The sequence below is a fragment of the Eulemur rufifrons genome, chromosome 15, assembly GCF_041146395.1.
Source record: "Eulemur rufifrons isolate Redbay chromosome 15, OSU_ERuf_1, whole genome shotgun sequence".
In the NCBI taxonomy this organism is placed as follows: domain Eukaryota; kingdom Metazoa; phylum Chordata; class Mammalia; order Primates; family Lemuridae; genus Eulemur; species Eulemur rufifrons.
Window position 1 is genome coordinate 1,779,981 of NC_090997.1, and position 19,632 is coordinate 1,799,612.

Consider the following 19,632-nt stretch of genomic DNA (forward strand, 5'->3'; position numbering starts at 1 on the left):
GTGATCCTAGCACTCTGGGAGGCTGAGGCAGGAGGATTGCTTGAGCCCAGGAGTTTGAGGTTGCTGTGAATGAGGCTGATGCCACGGCACTGTAGCCTGGGCAACAGAGTGAGAATCTGTCTCAAAACCCCCCTCCCCAAAACACTGCATCAAATGCACACTTTAAGTCTGGGCAGTTTATTGATGTCAGTTATACCTCAATAAATATGATTGGTTGATTGATTTAAAGGCCAGCCACGGACAACACTGTGGAAGCTCCAGGCCCAGCCCAGTACCTCCTGCGGTCAGAAGAGGCAGGAGTCTGGGCGCTGGCAGCTACGAGCCCACAAGTTAAGGCGACCACCCTTTAGGTGCACGAACCATTTGTGGCCTGGAGAGTCCTGCGCAGCCAATCGGTTGCGACTTTAAGGTCGTCTTGTTACCATAGCCCAGCCTAACATAACTAGTGGAAAGGCGGGATCAGGAAGCAACTTTATGTTCATTTCTCTTTGTCCCTTTAAACTCATTTTATGGGATTCATTCTCCTTCTGCCTCTAGATGACATTTGGAGCAGGTCCCATGACCTTTCTGGTCATTTGTAGGTAATCGAAGGTCATCTGGTCACTCCTATTCCCCAAAGAGCTCAGTAATTAAATGGGCCGATCTCAGGTAATGGTAAAAACTTCAGACTATTTGAATTTGAGGCTTCTTCCCTTTCTTTGTGCGGTCTATAGACCAGCTGCCCTCAGTGGGAGCCGCAGTGTGTGGTGGTCTCCTCGTGTTCCCTACTTTGTGCTTGGTGGCACAGACTGCCACAAATACCCATTCTCGATCTGTGGGCTGCTTTTTGGCCCCTCGCGCTCTGGTTTCGTCCTCAGGCTTCCTAGCAGCGGCCTAGCGGAAAACAATGAGAAAAGATGTCTGAATATGTTCGGGTAACTGAAGACGAGAATGACGAGCCCACGGAAACGCCATCGGGAGGCGACAGGACGGTGCTTCTGTCCGCAGCTGCAGTCCAGTTCCCAGCACCGCGTCGGCCGCGCTGCGGGAGTCCCGGGTCTCAGGGTAGGAGAGGCGTCGGCCGGTAGAAGGGATTCTGCAGGGGCCCGATGCTGGTTGGGGAAATCTGATATATGTTGTCATCTATCCCAAAGATAACAAAAGAAAAATGGATGAGACAGAAGCTCCACCAGCAGTGAAAGTGAGGAGAGCAGTCCAGAAAACATCTGACTCAATAGAGTTGCATCCCCACGGAAACCAACTGCACAGGATCTAAAGGGATATTTTAGTACCTTTGGAGAAGTTCTTATGGTGCAGGTCAAGAAAGATGTTAAAACTCCTCATTCAAAAGGGTTTGGCTTCATTCTTTTCACAGACTATAAAACCCCAGGTGAAAGTGATGTCACAGCAACATATGACGTTGTGGTTGTAAACTTCCTCATTTTTCCTTTTTTTTTTTTTTTTGAGACAGAGTCTCACTCTGTTGCCCAGACTAGAGTGCTGTGCTGTCAGCCTAGCTCACGGCAACCTCAAACTCCTGGGCTCGAGTGACCCTCCCGCCTCGGCCTCCCAGAGTGCTAGGATTACAGGCGTGAGCCACCGCGCCCGGCCTTGGATGCTTTTTAAAAGAGTTGTTAATGTTGGAAATTCTTAAATAAAACTGATTTAAACAAAAAAAATCCATTATTCTCTTCTTCCTTATTAATAGGACTCCCAAATTTTTGCTGGACTTGTGGCCACCCTGAATAAAGACTACATTTCCGGCTGGGGGCGGTGGCTCACGTCTGTAATCCTAGCACTCTGGGAGGCCGAGGCGGGAGGATCGCTCAAGGTCAGGAGTTTGAGACCAGCCTGAGCAAGAGTGAGACCCCGTCTCTACTAAAAATAGAAAGAAATGATTTGGACAGCTAAAAAAATATATACATATATGTATAGAAAAAATTAGCTGGGCATGGTGGCACATGCCTGTAGTCCCAGCTACTCGGGAGGCTGAGGCAGGAGGATCACTTGAGCCCAGGAGTTTGAGGTTGCTGTGAGCTAGGCTGATGCCACGGCACTCTAGCCCAGGCAACAGAGTGAGACACTGTCAAAAAAAAAAAAAAAAAGACTACATTTCCTAGTGTCCCTTGCAGGTAGGTGTGGCTTTCAGACTAGCTTTTGGCCAAAAAGGTCTGAGTCAGAGTGATAGAGTGATGTGAGCAACCTTCTGTTCCACCCGCAAAGGCTCAGTTTCCCCTTTTGGGCGTCCACTGTCTGAGACTCGGACGCAGCAGATGTGGTGGGTCATTTCAACCTTTCACCTGAGAGCAGGCCCCTGGGGAATGGGGAGCAGCAAGCCAGAACAGGCCAGGGCCCCCAACGCCGTGGAGTCGCTATATCCAGCCCAAGACTCTTGGTGCTGGAACTCGTACATGAGAAATAAACTTTTGATAATGTACAGTTTCCCCCCCAGCAGCTGAACCTGGGTACTACCTACACAGCTCTTACCCCCGTCTGTTGTCTTGCTACCTGGGGCCCGGACCTCTCTGGTTTGGAGTGATGCGAGGGCGGCCAGACAGGTCCCACCTGGCTAGCGCTGCTGGCAGCCGCAGAGCGCTGCCTGGGAGGTCAGGCACGTGTGTGGCTTGTCCTGAGCTAATGCCTTTCCTTTGCTAGGATTTCTCCTCTCCTAATTCCTTGGTGGGTAAATGCCTTCCCTTAGTCAACTACATTTCCTTCTGCAGTTTCTAAGAGTCTGGCAGCTCGTCCCTGCTAGGATCACCAAACCCCTCCAGGTGACCCTTTTGGACAGGGTCTAACACATCCTGTGCCAGGCGTCTCCTGTGCTGGCCTCGCATCTGGTCCACAGGAAACACATGAACCCAGTCCCCCGGGACTCCAGGAAGGCTGGCCGCCCTCGGCCCAGCCACCTCCCTGTTCCCCCATCAGGGCGGCAGCCAGCCTCCTGTTTCCCTCATTTCCAGCCATGAGCCAGCCACCAGCTCACCCTGTCCTCCAAATTGCCGGGAGTGCACATTCAGCTCTCTGAGGGGTAGCACCGAAGGCCCTTTCCCTGGGCTTGAAGTGAGGGAAACCCCTCACTGTCCTAGATTTCCCCAAGGGGAGGAATAGCTTCCCCCCTCCTGCTCCAGTCTACAGCCCTGCCTTTATGGGGACAGTGGGCGTCCTGGGCCTGCAGAGGTGTTCTGCTACCTAAGGACTCCAACCCCTTCCCTCATTATTCCCCTCTCTTGCATTTAGGAAGAAGTTTAAACGTTTTAGACAAGGGTCTTGAGTAAGAGCCACTGTTTGCTTTCCAGACACCAACCCCACTCACTTACCTCGTATCGTCTAGGGCAGCGGTCCCCAGTCTTTTTGGCACCAGGGACCAGCTTCACGGCAGAGTCTTTCCACGGGCTTGGGGGGATGTGGATTGATGGGGAACGGCTGTAAATACAGATGAGGCTTCGCTCACTCACCTGCCCGCCACTCACCTCCTGCACCTCGGCTGTGCCGCCCGGTTCCGAACGTGCCACGGGCTGGTACCAGTCTGCGGCCTGGGGCTTGGGGACTGCAGTTCTAGGGCACTGCAAGGAACTGACATGCCCAGAAGCTTTAGTGAGGCTGCATTCATATTTTCTTCCTGGTGAACTTCCAGCCCACCCGGACCCAAGGTTACATGCAGCAGGACCCCACCAGCACCACGGCCACCGTCCCCAACGGATCAAGGGCTCTCATCTCAGTGGTACTAAGTAATCCATGTTGCACAATTCACAGTGAGAAAAGAAAAGAACTTTTATCTGAGGAATGCGAGTCCTCTTAAGTTATCAGGCCCAGAGAGACGTTGAAATGAGACGCAATCACGCTCCAGTGGAAACTGCTTGCTAGTGCCACAAGTGACTATAAATAAATCACCTAACAATGCCATATCCCACACTGTAACCCATCCTCTGTAGCTTAACAATGTATAGCCCATTACTAATCAATGTTATTCCTGTGAACCAGTGAGCATTCCTGACAAACAGCTCTCTGTCAGCCCACTCCCCGTCGCTGTCTTTTGCCTTTAAAAATGTGCTTGTAACGAAGGCCCAATGGAGCTCATATCCGAGGTTACTTGTGTCTGAGTCTTCTGGGCCCTGTCCTCACTTGGGCTGACGTAAACTCTTCAAAGTGTATTTTGTGCCTTAGCCTCTTCCTTTTAGGTCGACAACAGTATTTCAAGATTGTGTTCCAACAGAGCGTCCCTGGGTCTCACTGGCCTATGGGGCTGTGCAGATGGGGCTACTTTGAAGTCATAACAAAATTTCAGTGTCTTTTCTCAACCCCTGCAAGGCCCCCTTCTCTGCCCTCGTGTTCCTGGGGTTCTGAGAAAAATTTCACGTGTGCTCATAAATGTAGCCATCCGGGCAGGCTGCAGCTCTGCCTGCATCTCCTGCCGGGTGCCCGCCCCCCCGCAACCCCCCTTTCCTCCTGACTTGGAGCTCTTAGGGTATCAAGGCACCCAAGCCACTCCCGCGTGCTCCAGGGCCTTGCAGAGCTTGTAGAGCCACACCTTCCATGTGGACACTCAGCCTTCTCTTCTGCGTAGGATGGAGGCAGGACCGGGCTAGCTGTGGTGACAAACAACATCCACTTACTCTGTTATCCATCAAATGCCCGAATCCCTCTCCCGCACTAGCCACATGGTGAATAAGATAAACTTGGTCTCTGTACCCGTGGAGTTTACAGTCTGGTGCAAGACCAAAGAACAACACACGCACAAATTTGAAAAAGCAGTTATGATTTAATGTCCAAGACTTTGTTACTGGGTCGAGTTTATCATGCCTGGCTGCTGCTTCTGCTTGGGCGAGCTTTGTGGGAAGCCTGTCAACTCTCAGGCAAGCAGAGCCTGCCAGCCTGCCTGTGACCCCCTGGTGTGCCGAAAGTGTCTGATTTGTTTCAACCCTCAGTGACAACCAAAGAAAACACTGACTGAGTCTCATTCCACACCAGGGTTTCCAAACTCCCCATTCCCAGCAGCAAAAATGGTTGGTGAAGAGACAGGCCAGGAGGGGGTGATACCTTCAAAGTGTAAGAGGAGGCCGGGGGCTTGCTGACCCTGGGGAGGGGGCAGTCAGCGCAGGGACATGGGGAGGCCAGGGCTGAAGGACGTGTGGTGAGGAGCCCGAGGGGTGTCTTGGAGGGACTCTGTTGGTCTAGGGAATCACGCACAGAGCCCCAAGGTCTGGGCTGTCTCACCACACTGTTTGCATTTTGGCCTTGAAAACTGTGAGTACCAACCTTCCTTGGGGTTTTCTGTGAGTGTGAAAAGTCTCCCTGACTCCCAAATGGCACCCAAAGGAGATGTGCTCTTTTTTTTTTTTTTTTTTTTTTGAGACAGAGTCTCACTCTTTTACCTGGGCTAGAGTGCCATGATGTCAGCCTAGCTCACAGCAACCTCAAACTCTCTGGCTCAAGCCATCCTCCTGCCTCAGCCTCCCGAGTAGCTGGGACCACAGGCATGTGCCACCATGTCTGGCTAATTTTTTCTATATATGTTTTTTTTAGCTGTCCATATAATTTCTTTCTATTTTTAGTAGAGACGGGGTCTTGCTCTTGCTCAGGCTGGTCTCGAACTCCTGAGTTCAAACAATCCGCCCGCCTCGGCCTCCCAGAGTGCTAGGATTACAGGCGTGAGCCACCGCACCGGGCCAGGAGATGTGTTCTTGCCTTTCTTTGTGAGTCTGCAGCTAAGTAAAGGATTTCGTGGCAAACATCCTGGTGAACAGACAGTAGGGCTGAGCCCCGCCCGCCCCGCATCCCATAGCCCGGAGTGAGGAGCCAAAGGTGAGGGCCTGTGGCCAGGGCTACCGGCTGAGGCCTCAGCCCTCTGACAGTCATCCAGGGTTAAATGTCTGCCTGGAATTTTAGCTTCCTGTCCAGCAAAAACCAGATACATAAATTGTTAGTTTGTGTACTATTAGAATTTCAGATTTCCTTTTATATTTGCTCGCTTTCTGGTTGGTCTGTGACTTGGCACACAGGACCTTTCTCTCCTTCGACAGTGCTAAGTGTTGATCGATCTGAAAACACACACATGAAAACCGTGAGCAGGAAGAGAAAATGCTACTTAGGGGACCATGTGATTCTTTTATCAAGTGAGCGAGTCCTTCATAATTCGAATAATTTCACTCTTTTTGCCAATAGGATGTTCTGGAATTGACGTTATAAAGTCGGCTTAACAATTTAAAAAGGCCCATCCCATTGTGGGGAGGATGGATCTCTGCACGCAAGTTTTCTCCTCCCTCCTGGCCCTCCCCCCCAGCCCGCAGCCCCGGGTTTGCGAGGAGCAGGTGGGCCCAACTGTGCTCCAGGGGGGCTTCCTGCTGAGTCTGGAGGAGTGCCTCTGAGCAGGTGGCCGGAGTGCTGTTCCTGCCCCTGGCATGGGCGTGGACAAGTGCCACGGGTGACTTCCCAGGTGGAGAAGTTTGAAGGCCATTGTCCAGAGACGTGGACTTCAAGCTCCGTTGGTGATCATGGGGTTGTGTAGTGCTGCAGACCATTTCTGCGATGAACAGAGGGACTCTGGCAGGACAGGATGTCAGCATGTCACCATGGCCCTCAGGTGGGGGCAGGTCATTATGAAATCCTTGCCGATAGCTTCCCTGGAGTCTAGGTGAGAGGGCAACTCCCCTCTCTCCTCCAGGTGAAAGTGTCACTGACAAAATCAGGCAAATAGGAGTGTCAGGTTGTCACTTTTGGTGCCTTGAATAGAGCACTTGTGTGAGCCTCCTGCGATGAACACATTGTCAGCCCTGCCCACCCTGACCTCTGAACCTTCAGCACACCAGCCCCCCCTGGTGGCTCTGGATCCCAGTCAGGCACTAAACATCTCCAGTCGGTACTTGGGTTAGCTCCACCCCGGCGGAGCAGCTATGAGGTTTATGGTGGAGGATTTCCAAGGGGGCAGTTTTGCGGTTCCTGCTGTCCATCCGTCACCTGCCAGTTCTGCTTTCCTAGTATGTGTATGATTTAGAATTAGAAGCACATGAAAAATAGCCTTACTATTGGCACCTCTGCCTCTAGTCTCACTTATCTCTTCATATCGTCCTTTATAGCATCATGCAAATCTGATCATGGCCAGGTTCAATTTTTGTAAAAGGCTCCCCAGAGCCTACTGGATCTCATGACCCAAACCCCTTGGCAAGGCAGACAAGTGCCTTGAAGAAAGCCTGTCTGATACCAGGAAAGCTTTTTGCAGAAGATACTTTTAGTGCCCACAAAGCAGCCATCCTCTACTTCCTTCCTTGCAAAGCTTTCACAAATTTTATTTGTTGTTTTGCTGCTGCTTTTGCATATGCAGGCACACCGTGGAGACACTGCAGGTTCAGTTCCAGACCACTACAATCAAGAAAATATTGCAATAAATCAAGTCACACAAACTTTCTTTTGTTTCCAAGTGCATACTCAAATAAGTGGCAATAGCATTATGTCAAATGTACATTCCTTAATTTAAAAGTGCTTTATTGATAAAAAATGCTAATAATCATCAGAACCTTCGGTGAGTCATAATCTTTTGCTGGTGGGGGGTCTTGCCTCAGTGTTGATGGTGCTGACTGGTCAGGGTGGTGGTTGCTGACGGTTGAGGAGGCTGTGGCGATTTCTTATGGTAAGACAACAATCAGGTTTGCCACGTGAGTCGGCTCTTCCTTTCATGAAAGATTTCTCTGTAGCATGTGATGCTGTTTGACAGCATTTTACCCACAGAACTTCTTTCAAAATTGGAGTCATTTCTCTCAAACCCCGCACTGCTCCAGCAACTCAGTTTACGTAGTGTTCTGAAGCCTTTGCTGTTTCAGCAACGCTCACAGCATTCCCGGGTCAAGAAACCACTCTCTCTGCTTATGCATAAGAAGCAACTCCGCGTCCAGTCCAATCTCTTTCCCCCACTGCAGTGGCTGTGGTCCCTACAAAGAAATAAAATAAAATAAAAATAAATAAATTTTAAAAAAGATGCAATGCCTCATCCATTCAAGTTTTATTATGAGATTGCAGCAATTCAGTCACATCTTTGGGCTCCACTTCTGATTCTATTTCTCTTGCTATTTCCATCACATCTGTAATTACTTCCTACACAACCAAAGTCATTCATGAGGGTTGCAATCAATTTCTTTGGAACGCTTGTTAATGTTGATATTTTGACCTCTTCCTATGAATCACGAATGTGCTTAATGGCATCTGGTAAATCCTTTCCAGACGGTTTGCAATTGACTTTGCCCAGATCCATCAGAGGAATCACTACTTGTGGCAGCTATAGCCTTACAAAATGTATTTCTTAAATAATCAGACTTGAAAGTCAAAATGACTCCTTGATCCATGGGCTGCAGAATGGACGTTGTGTCAACAGGCATGAAAACCACATTCATCTCCTCGTACATCTCCATCAGAGCTCCTGGGTGACCAGGTGCATTGTCAATGAGCAGTAACATTATGAAAGCAGTCTTTTTTTCTGAGCAGTAGATCTCAACAATGGGCTTAAAATATTCAGTAAACCGTGCTGTAAACAGATGTGCTGTCATCCAGGCTTTGTTGTTCCACTTCTAGAGCACAGGCAGAGTAGATTTAACATAATTCTTAGGGCCCCAGGATTGGGGAATGGTTAATGAGCACTAGCTTCAGCTTAAAGTCACCAGCAGTATTGCCCCTAACAAGAGAGTCAGTCTGTCCTTTGAAGCCAGGAGTTGACTTCTTCCCTCTAGTTACGAAAATCCTACACGGCAACTTCTTTCAATATGAGGCTAGTTTGTCTACATTGATAATCTGTTGTTTAGTGTAGCCATCTTTATCAATTGTCTTAGCTAGATCTTCTGGATAACTCGCTGCAGCTTCTACGTCAGCACCTGCTGCTTCCCCCTGCACTATTATGTTATGCGGATGGCTTCTCTGGTTTGGCCGGCAAGAAGAGGAAGCTGGTTTGTTTTTGACATACGACTCATTTTTAAAACTTCAACAATAACAAATTAACATTGTGTGTGTGTGTGTGTGTGTAAGAGAGAGAAAGGATAAATGTTTAATACTATTTTAAGCTACTTACTTTTGGGGTAATTTTTTGTGTAACGATAGATAACAAACACATGGGATTTTCACCAAATTTGAAAGCTTTTTTCACAAAGAATGTTGTAAAAATATGTGCCACGTGGCACACAATGTATCTAATTTAGTGGTCCTGTGTTGTCACCTCAGAGAAATTGTTACTGAAAGTTTGGTACTTGTCCCCAAGGCCAAATCAGTGAGAACGAAGAATGAGGACAAGTGGTTTCAGGAAAAGGAAAGAGAAGTTTATTAATTTGCTGGTATCTCAAAAGCCCACCATCCTGCCTTCAAGCAGAAAAACAGGGCTTTTTAAAGGGAGGTTTCAGTGGTAGGGCTCGGGTCTGCTTGACCAGTGTCACATGTCACAGCTTCGGGTTATTGTTGCTTAACTATAATCAGCGTTTTCAGTCTTGGGTCACAGTGACCTTATCTTCAGTGACTACAACTTTGTGATCTTTGTCCAGACAATTCTGTTTTAAGATAATAGAGAATAAACAACAAAGAACATTTTACTGCTTCTTTGATCATTGGCCTCAGGATGGAATTCAAGTTTTAATTCCCAAAAAGGGGTGGGGGATTTTAAAGAGACAACTCATAGGGCCGGGCACCGTGGCTCACGCCTGTAATCCTAGCACTCTGGGAGGCCGAGGCGGGAGGATCCCTCAAGGTCAGGAGTTCAAGACCAGCCTGAGCAAGAGTGAGACCCCCATCTCTACTAAAAAAAAAAAAAAAAAAAAAAGAAAGAAAGAAATTAGCTGGACAACTAAAAAAAAAAAAAAATATATATATATATATAGTAGCCGGGCATGGTGGCATATGCCTGTAATCCCAGCTATTTGGGAGGCTGAGGCAGGAGGATTGCTTGAGGCCCAGAAGTTTGAGGTTGCTATGAGCTAGGCTGAGGCCACAGCACTTTAGCCCAAGCAACAGAGTGAGACTCTGTCTCAAAAAAAAAAAAAAAAAGAAAAACAAAAACAAGAAAAAACCAGACAACACATAAAACATTTTGTTTCCCTTTTTTAGACCTTTACCTCTGTCACAAAATTGGCAGTCATACACCAGAGCAAATTAAAGTGCCATACAACGTGAGGCTTGGAAAGACATTCTATGCCTTTTAAGATGTCGTGTATACAGAAAACAAACAGTAATTGCAAATGGGAACCTCATATAGGAAGTTATGACCATAAGCACTTTAAATTGTGGTGACTAGTTTGCTATCCAGCGGCTTCTTACATGGGCAAATTATGCTTCAGGCTGATTATGAATTTACTTATTTAATTTCAATTGGTAACAGGGAAGAACATAAGGGTTTAGCTAGTCTTTGATACAGAAATAACATCAACTGGCCTCTATATTTCATAGGGTTTTATGAAGGTCAAAGTAAGTAATGTTGCCAAACCCACAGAGGGGTTCCAGCCTCGGTCTGTTTGCTCACTACACAGAAAGCCAATTACTGAGAAAATGAGGATTGCCAAGGAAGAAAGGGAACTTATTACGGATGACATCATCTGGGAGATGGAGAACTGCCTCAAATCCATCTCCCTGACCAACTGAGGGCAGGGATTTTTATAAGGGGTTCAGGAAGGTGGCTACTCGTATTAAAGCAGGTTGTGTTGAAAAGCACCAAGTGCAGAAGGTCTCATTCAGAAGTCAGAGATTAGTGATGGATGGTGAATCTCAGTGTTGTTATCCTGCAAAGAACCTGCCATTTCTGGGAGACAACTCAAAAGGTAAAAAGGTTAGCTAAACAGAAAGATTATAAAGTTTTGCTCATCAAGCCCTACAAGCCTGGGCATCCAAAGGGTAAGAAAGCTGCAAAGAAAACACGGCCGGGCGTGGTGGCTCATGCCTGTAATCCTAGCACTCTGGGAGGCTGAGGCGGGAGGATCCCTCGAGGTCAGGAGATTGAGACCAGCTTGAGGAAGAGTGAGACCCCCGTCTCTACTAAAAATATAAAGAAATTATCTGGCCAACTAAAATATATATAGAAAAAAATTAGCCGGGCGTGGTGGTGCATGCCTGTAGTCCCAGCTACTCGGGAGGCTGAGGCAGGAGGATCGCTTGAGCCCAGGAGTTTGAGGTTGCTGTGAGCTAGGCTGACGCCACGGCACTCTAGCCCAGGCAACAGAGTGAGACTCTGTCTAAAAAAAAAAAAAAGAAGAAGAAGAAAAGAAAACATATATGGTTGGGTGGGTGTCATTTTGTGTTTATTCATGGAGCCAATTACAATGTCAAATAATGTGAGGTTTGGGCAGCACAAAAGAGCTGTACAGGTGTATCACTGTGATTATATATCAGTCAAGAAAGGTTAGACTTTGCTATGGTAAAAAAAAATCTTGGAAATCTTAAGATGTTTACAAGATCCAAGATTTATTTTTGCTCATACTATATGTGTCCATTGCACGTTGGCTATGGCTCTGTCCATGTTATCTCACACCAGGACCCAAATGGCAGAGCAGCCTCTAGCACATCCCTAGACCCCTGTGATTCCCTCCAAATGTGATTCTGTAGCATTCGCATCTGTCTACTGACTCACACGCACATATGTACGTATGGACATATACACATCTCCAGTGCCCCAGTCTCTCCCTCCTCTGGTGGCTTTCTCTAGTGCCATGAGAACTCGTCCAGACATTGAAGGCAGCCCAGAAGTGCCAGGCAATGAATACCTCTGAAAGGGGTCAGAGTATGCCATTCCAAAAATATGCCATTTTGGCATAAGGATTGCTTTGAGCTGAAGGAAATTATTAGCTTGGTGCAAAAGTAATTGTGGTTTTGGATCATGAATTTTAAATCATTGTAACTAGGCTCAAACACATCTTTATTAATCAAAATAGGAGCCATTACAATCAACACATTTTTGCCAACGAGAAATAAGTATGTTCATTCCTGTAGCATAAAAGTCCGTGCTTCAGGATTCGCGGAACTCTTGGAAAGCATTTTCTGCATCCTGCTGGTTGTGGAAGCATTTTCCCTGCAAAAAGTTGTCGAGATGCTCAAAGAAGTGGCAGTCGGTTGGCAAGAGGTCAGGTGAATACGGCAGATAAGGCAAAACTTCGTGGCCCAATTCTTTCAACTTTTGAAATGTTGGTTGTGCTACCTGCGGTTGGGCATTGTCATGGAAAAGAATTGGGCCCTTTCTGTTGACCAATGCCAGCTGCAGGCGTTGCAGTTTTGGGTGCATCTCATCGATTTGCTGAGCACACTTCTCAGATGGAATGGTTTCGCCGGCACTCAGAAAGCTGCAGTGGATCAGACCAGCAGTAGACCACCAAACAGTGACCATGACCTTTTTTTGGTGCAAGTTTGGCTTTGGGAAGTGTTTTGGAGCTTCTTCTTTATCCAACCACTGATCATCAGTAGTTTTATAAAATCCACTTTTCGTCACAGGTCACAATCCGATAGAGAAATGGTTCATTGTTGCTGCGTACAAGAAGAGAAGATGACACTTCAAAATGATGATTTTTTTGATTTTCAGTCAGCTCATGAGGCACCCACTTATCAAGCTATTTCACCTTTCCAATTTGCTTCTAATGCCAAGTGGTGGTAGACTGGCCGATGTTGAGTTCTTCGGCAACTTCTCCTGTAGTTGTAAGAGGATCAGCTTCCATGATTGCTCTCAATTGGTCGTTGTCAACTTCCGATGGCCGCCACTGCGCTCCTCATCTTCAAGGCTCTCGTCTCCTTTGCAAAACTTCTTGACCCACCACTGCACTGTACGTTCGTTAGCAGTTCCTGGGCCAAGTGTGTTGTTGATGTCGAAAGTTGTCTCCACTGCTTTACGACCCATTTTGAACTCAAATAAGAAAATTGCTTGAATCTGTTTTTTGTCTAACATCATTTCCGTAGTGTAAAATAAATATAAAATAAACAGGAGGCCGGGCGCGGTGGCTCACGCCTGTGATCCTAGCACTCTGGGAGGCCGAGGTGGGCGAATCGTTTGAGCTCAGGAGTTCGAGACCAGCCTGAGCAGGAGCGAGACCCTATCTCTACTAAAAATAGAAAGAAATTATATGGACAGCTAAAATAAACAGGAAGTAATAAGTCATTAGCAAAAAAAATAAAGCAAAAAATGTGCATTAAAATGATGTATAACATAACCATTCTTGATTTAAGAATGTATTCTGATATCAAACAGCAAATTTCAACCATGCCAAAACTGCAATTACTTTTGCACCAATCTAATAGTTTTCTTCCCTCTCCCTTTCTGAAACCAGTATGTAAATTTCTCTTTGTAAAGGTAACACAAATTTCACAAATTTCCATTTGTAAAGATGACTCCATCAGGAAGAGCATTCCAGAGACAAGTCTTATCACTTGAAAGGCTCTTACCCACGTGACAAACCTGACTAAACAACCCTTATTTACCAAACATTTTCTAGTCACCTTCCGTAAATTAGCCCCCAGAAGACCCAAACCCCTTTTCAGTTGTCTAGTTTCTTCTTCATACTTTATGACACTTTGTTAAAATGGCATATAAGCCCCAAATCCTTGAGTCACCTTTTTTTATGAACTCCTGTGTGTACATATATAATTAAATCTGTTTTGTCTTCCTCCTGTTTATGTTTTTTGTCAGTTTAATTCACATAGCCTCATTTACTGAACTTAAGAGAGGAGAGGAAAAAGTTTTTTCCTCCTCTACACCTCCAAGGGCAACTCATCAATGAAGGAGCTCAGGGGATTTCACCCTAAAATATGACTCCTTGGTATAAAGAGGATTTTTTTTCTCTCTCTCTTTTTTTAATTTTAATAGTCATTATGGCAGGGTATTGGGAAAAGTTTTCCATTAGCAATAATCGAGCCTCGGATAAACCTCATTGGCTATGATACTGCCACTGTGCAAAGCTTAAAGAGGATTTTGAATTAAAGGTCCTTAGAGATCAACAGGCATTGGAAGGGGTTTTCCCTCTATCTGCACAAAACCAGACAGACCCATCAAAAGTAACAATTGCCTTTCCTTTGCCTCCCTGTTATCCTAATATATTGCAGGAAAGATCAAGAATGCAATCAGACCTGGCCCAACCCACTTTAAAGATAATACCTATATCTCAGGCTAATTTAATTTTTCTGAAGAGAATCATTTAGAAGTCAATGTGTTTCCCCCCATCCATTCATTCTCCCAAGTATCTATTCGTGCTCCCTAGTAACGATTTATTGCCCCTAAACAGAATTACCTATAGTTCACATCTTCCCCTCTCTGCTAAAGTGAGGGTATATAAACTTCTGGACCCCACAGGAATATTGGGTGATTGCTCTGTGATTCCCCCCTGCACATGGTAAATAAATCTCTTTCTCTTGTTATTAATAATCTGCCTAAGTGTGAGTTGATCTTTCAGTGAATTTGGTCCTTGGTGGAGGGCAGGGAAGAAGTTCCTCTCCCCCCTCCATACCTACCAATGGGGGACAGAGTTGGTGGGTAAATAATGCAGCCTCTCCATCCCCTTATGGGGACAGTTTTGTGGAACATTCTATATGGCTCCTTGGATGGTTCCAACAGTTTTAAGTCCCAGTTGGCCCAACAGTAGCCTGCTCGTTAACACACACTTCATTGGCTCTTCTCCCTTCCCTGCCTCACTCTTCCCAGCCCTTCACTTGTGCTTCCTGGGATCCCCCACCCCAAATAAACTACTTATATCCAAGTCCTTGTCTCAGTTTAACTAGCTGTCTCTCTCTCTCTCTCCTATTTCAAACAAGGTAATAGAAACCGTTGTACACATCTTTGCCCACCAGTACAAACACATCTATCTGTAGGATAAATTCCTATTGGTAGAATTGTTAGGTAAAAGAAAATACACAATTAACATTTTCATAGACACTGCCATTTCCTTCAAAAGTTTGTGTATATTTATTTGGGAAAAATTCTAAACATTCTCAGTTCAATTCTTGAGTCTATCTTGTAAATTTTCCTTGGATTTTCCCCCAGGTGTCTGCCCCATGACCTCTTCCCTTTATGAATCACTCCTCCCCTCCCCCACGCATAGCCCAGAGTGCCCCAGGTTCTAACTTCCTTGCACTGGCTCTGTCAAGGATGGGGGCGACCTTGACCTTTAAGGAGGATTCCATCACTGCGGGTTTTCCTTGGAGACTCCTACAGGCCCAGGTTTAGTTTAGATCTGCTGTGAGGGCTAGAACTTGAATACGGTATGGAGGGATCTTTTTGGAAGGAAAAAAAATTTCATGGACTTGACTTAAATTACTTTTTTAATTTAAATGTATGCAAATTATGTGTGCAAACACAGCTAACTATGAATTCTTTATGCTTATAACTTAAGCAGTTATAAAACCAAAAGAAAGTAGCAATAAATACAAACAAAAGTAGAAAGGCAAGTTTGAAACTAACATTAATTTAATGTGATGAAGAGCGTTGTTTTTCTGAAATGAAGTTGCTGCTGGCAAGATGAACACGTACTGCCACATGCAGATTCTTGCACACTTGGCACAGATATTCCACTGTGCGCCCGGTAGTGACTCAGTTCTTCACCTTCTCATGTCTATTCAAATTACCAAGAAATCTTTGTCAGTACTTGTCTACTGGCCTTCACTTGGTACAAATGCACCCGAGACAATGAAAGCTATAAATAGGTAAACATAAACACAAAATGCAGGGCCAGGATCAATTACATACGCTCCAAAAACATGCTTATAATACTTTCAGAAATTACCAAGGAAATGAAAACATGGAATTTAATAATTTTCACAGGGTATTTATGGGTTCTCAGGAGTCCAGAGGCCTCAGTTTGAGAAACACTATCTTAGCATTGACCTTGACTTCCAATGTGGCCTTGAACAAATTATTTGCCATTTTTGGATCTCTGCACATTTTTTGTACACAAACAAGAATTTCAGCCACCGGTACTCTTGCAAGTTGAAGGAAGTTAGAGGAATTAAAGACAACATCCCACTGCCTTCAAGGACTAGAAAGGAAGGGAGAAGAATTTATTATAGACCACTAGAGTTGGAAAAATGATGGTGGCTAAGACCCTCAGGCTGGCTTTGGCTATGGAGTCAAAATGACACAGATTTGAATTCCAGATCTGCCAGTTACTCTGTGTGTGTGTGTGTGCGCGCGCGCGCGCGTGTGCACACACGTGTGGTGGGGGCAAGGAGGGGACAAGTTATTTAACTTCTCTAACCCTCAGTTTCTACTCCTGTAAAGTGGGCATATTTCAATATGCCACATCACAGAGCTGCCGTGTGGGCCAAATCAGAGGGCTCAGGAGAGTGCTGAAAGCAGACCCTGGCAAGAGCAAGGATCGGTAGTCCCAACAGGCTGCTGAGAATGGCACACACAGGCTTTTTACAGAAGGGAGAAAGTCAAGATTCTAAGATTCTGTCCATCAAAGACAGTATCTCTGAGGCGTGCATTCAGGATATTGCACCCTAATTAGCCCCGCAGCTGCCCTGGGCTTACACCCAGCCTCTCTGACGTCCCCACCCTGTCTGCCCGTGTGGGGTTCTTCCAGCCACTGCACACCCAGGCCTGCAGGGCTTTCGCTGCCGGCGTTGCCTTTGCACTTTCAGCAACTGGCGTCGGTCACCTGCGCGGCGAGCGCCCCCCGTGGCCTTCCTGCTCACGCAGGGACCCGCGGCCTGCAGAAGACTCGGGGCTGACGCCCGCACGGGTCAGTCCAGCGGCCCAGCGAGCAGTTCTAGATCACTCGACCCCTTTTGGAAGAGTGGGGTGGAGGAATCTAGGAGAAATCCTCAGTGGGAAGCAGCAACTTGCCACAGATCTAAGGCAAATGACGGCTTCTCACCGCCGGGTTTTCTTTACATGAAGAGCGCTGCCCCGCGCACGTGAGAGGGCGCTGAGGAGCAACGGCATGGCCGGTGACAACGCAGGAAAATGCCTCGCACGTGCATGGCTTCCCTGGGATCTCGCCAGTTGCTCAGGGCGTTGCTGGGGCGGGGATGAAACACCAGGGGGAAAGGACAGGATGAAGCTGGGATTAACTCCTCCCTTCCCTCGGCCATTGCTCTGAACTGTGCATCCAATACGCTGCTGCCTTTACAATTGTTTTCATTTTTATTTTGTTTTAGAGACAGAGTCTCGCTATGCTATGCAGGCCGTAGTGCAGGGGCTATTCATAGCACGACCACACTTAGAGTTCACTGCAGCCCGGAACTCCAGCCTCAGGCTCTTGAGTAGCAGAGACTGCCTACAGGTGCGCCCACGGCCCGCCAGACTTTTAAATGGACATAAATCTTTTCTTGAAAGGGGGTTCAAGTAAAATTTTAAAAAAGAACACAAATCTAATCATTTCATTTCCTGGCTCAAAACCCCAAGGCCCTTCCTCCTCACCTTCAGAATAAACCAAACTACTAAATCTGCCTTCCTGGCTCTGCCCGCGGACATGTCCTTCCCCGTCACCACCGCACCTGCACACGACCGCGCTGGTGCCTGCTTCTGCTTCCTCAGCGGGAACAGCCTCGGCTGGGCTCTGCAGCTCTCAACCTGACTCCAGGCCAGGTCAAGCCCAGCGCCTCCACAAGGTCTTCCTCAGTGTCCCCTCCTGCCCCCTCCGGAGGATCTGGCCTGTCCCTCCCCAGGATGGCCAGGACCCCCTCCAGCTCTGCCTACAGCAGGGGAGGGGTCCCTTCTTCTGCAGTACAGACTTAGAGACACCTGTGACACCTCTCTAGACTGTAAATGCCCTGAGGGCTGAACCTACCCCAGGTAATCTCTTAAATTACAGTTGTGGGATGAATTAGGAGGTGGAACTCAGAGATCCCAAGTGACACATCAGAAAGTCACAAAGGGAGATCATGTTAGTGGGGTTAGGATGGTTGTTTCCATCAAGTGGGCCTGTACTTTAGGGTTGCTCTCTCATTGTCACCTAAACAGACTCCCTGTTACTGGCGAGGGAACTGGGGCGCTGCAGTGGCAGTTTTGGTCCTCCGTCTCAGAGGCAAAGCCTGCTTTCTCCCCTCTCCTTGGCTCTCTGCTTCCTCAGGACCTGGGAGCGGCAACGTCACTCCCTCCCTCCCTACTCCACCCCTCCAAGCCTAATCAGTCACCTTTGGCTTTGGGATCAGAGTTTCCAAACCAAGCACTGGAGTACATGTCTGACAATGCCATTTACATTTAAGAGGTCAGAGTATGTTTGAAATTGGGGTTTTGTGAAAACCAAGGGTGCCTTTTGGCCTCAGGTACTTCCTTTGGCTATTGGTGTAACTGGGGGGCATATAATACTTTGGGGGCAGCCAACTAAGAAACTGGGATTCTGGTTCTCCCCAAGGTACAAAATCCTGGGAGAAGGAAGTGAATTGTCAGGACCCAGAAGGAGGTCTCCAAAGGACCACCGCCAGTCAATTCTGATCTCTCCTCCACCAAGTCAGTCCCGCTACCCTCCCCACTCCCCCTCTATTTTTCTTTCATGGATTCTTCCCCTGGCAAGGCGCAAGCTCTGGCCACAGCTAGCCAGTGCCGCTTTCTGCCTGCTCTGCCTCCCTGCACCTCCCTTTGTCTGGGGTTTCTTTGTCTGGGGTCTCTCTTTGGTTCAGTTCCACAGTTCTCAGCCTCCCCTCCCTTTCTCTGGGGCCAGGCTGCTCCCTCCCTCTCTGCGGGGGCTGAGAGGCTCCGAGAGGGGAACAGGACTGGGTTGCCATGGTCACGTTGAAGCCGGCCGCAGCTGGCCCAGGCAGCTGCTCCAGGGCCCTGGGCCCGGATGCTCGGACAAAGCCAGACGGCCTCAGCAACCACAGACCTGGAACCCCAAAGATCTGAAGCTGGAGGAGACTGGGACCCAGGAGAACCTCGAGCTGGAGGTGAGAAGGAGGAAGCTGAACTGGGAGGGCAGGAGTGGGCACTGGAGCTGGGCCCTCCCTGCTGGAGGTGCGGAGGGAGGAGGGGAAGGACAGGGAATAGAGCTGGGGCCACAAGCAGGCTGAGGGGCTAGGATGTCCCCAAGGGGAGGGCTGGGCCTGGGCGTCCTGCCATCCAGAAACAGGCTTGATCCCTGGTCTATCCCACAAGTGCCCCTTCCTTTCTCAGCCTTTTACCTGCCTCATCTCCCCGTGTCCCTTAGTTTCAACCCCTGTGTCTCAGTCTCCCTCTTTCCCCCCATCTCTCAGTTTCACTCCAACCCCTTTTTCTCTCTCCATCCTCATCCTTGTTCCCTTGGTCTGTCTGCCCACCTCTCAGGTTCCTCAGTTTCCCCTTCTCTCTGAGGTGTTTGTCGTCCCCCCTTTCCCCTCTGTGGCCACTCCAGTTCCCTTATGTGGTCCAGCCCTTTTCTCCCCAAACTTCAGTTTCCTCCTCTGAGTCCCTGGGTCTTCCTACTGCTGCGTATGCCCTCTGCCTCCACCCTCTTCCTCGTCTCTGACCCCCAGTCCGCAGCGTTGGCCACAGTCCTCTCCTGCCCCCTCACCACTGTCCGCATCTGACCATTGGCGGCCCTCCTTCCTCTGGTCCTCTGCCCTTCTTTCTCCACCTCCCAGGCTCTCCACAGCTGAGCCCTGGTTCATCTTTCTCCCAGAACTACGTCATCTCTTCCTCCCCCTTCGCTCCTGGGCCTCAGTTTCCCATTTGTACTTGGTGGCTTGACTCATGCCCAGGGCCTTGTCCACTCCCTCGCCCTGCCCCCCACTGGTCGCCTAGCG

General features: G+C 47.9%; 2 pseudogenes; one reads left to right on the forward strand and one right to left on the reverse strand.

The window, feature by feature from the left end:
- The first annotated feature begins 859 nt into the window (after nucleotides 1-859).
- Nucleotides 860-19,416, forward strand: LOC138395631 (TAR DNA-binding protein 43 pseudogene; annotated as a pseudogene).
- LOC138396092 (U4 spliceosomal RNA) lies at nucleotides 13,767-13,877 on the reverse strand (annotated as a pseudogene).
- Nucleotides 19,417-19,632: the final 216 nt, after the last annotated feature.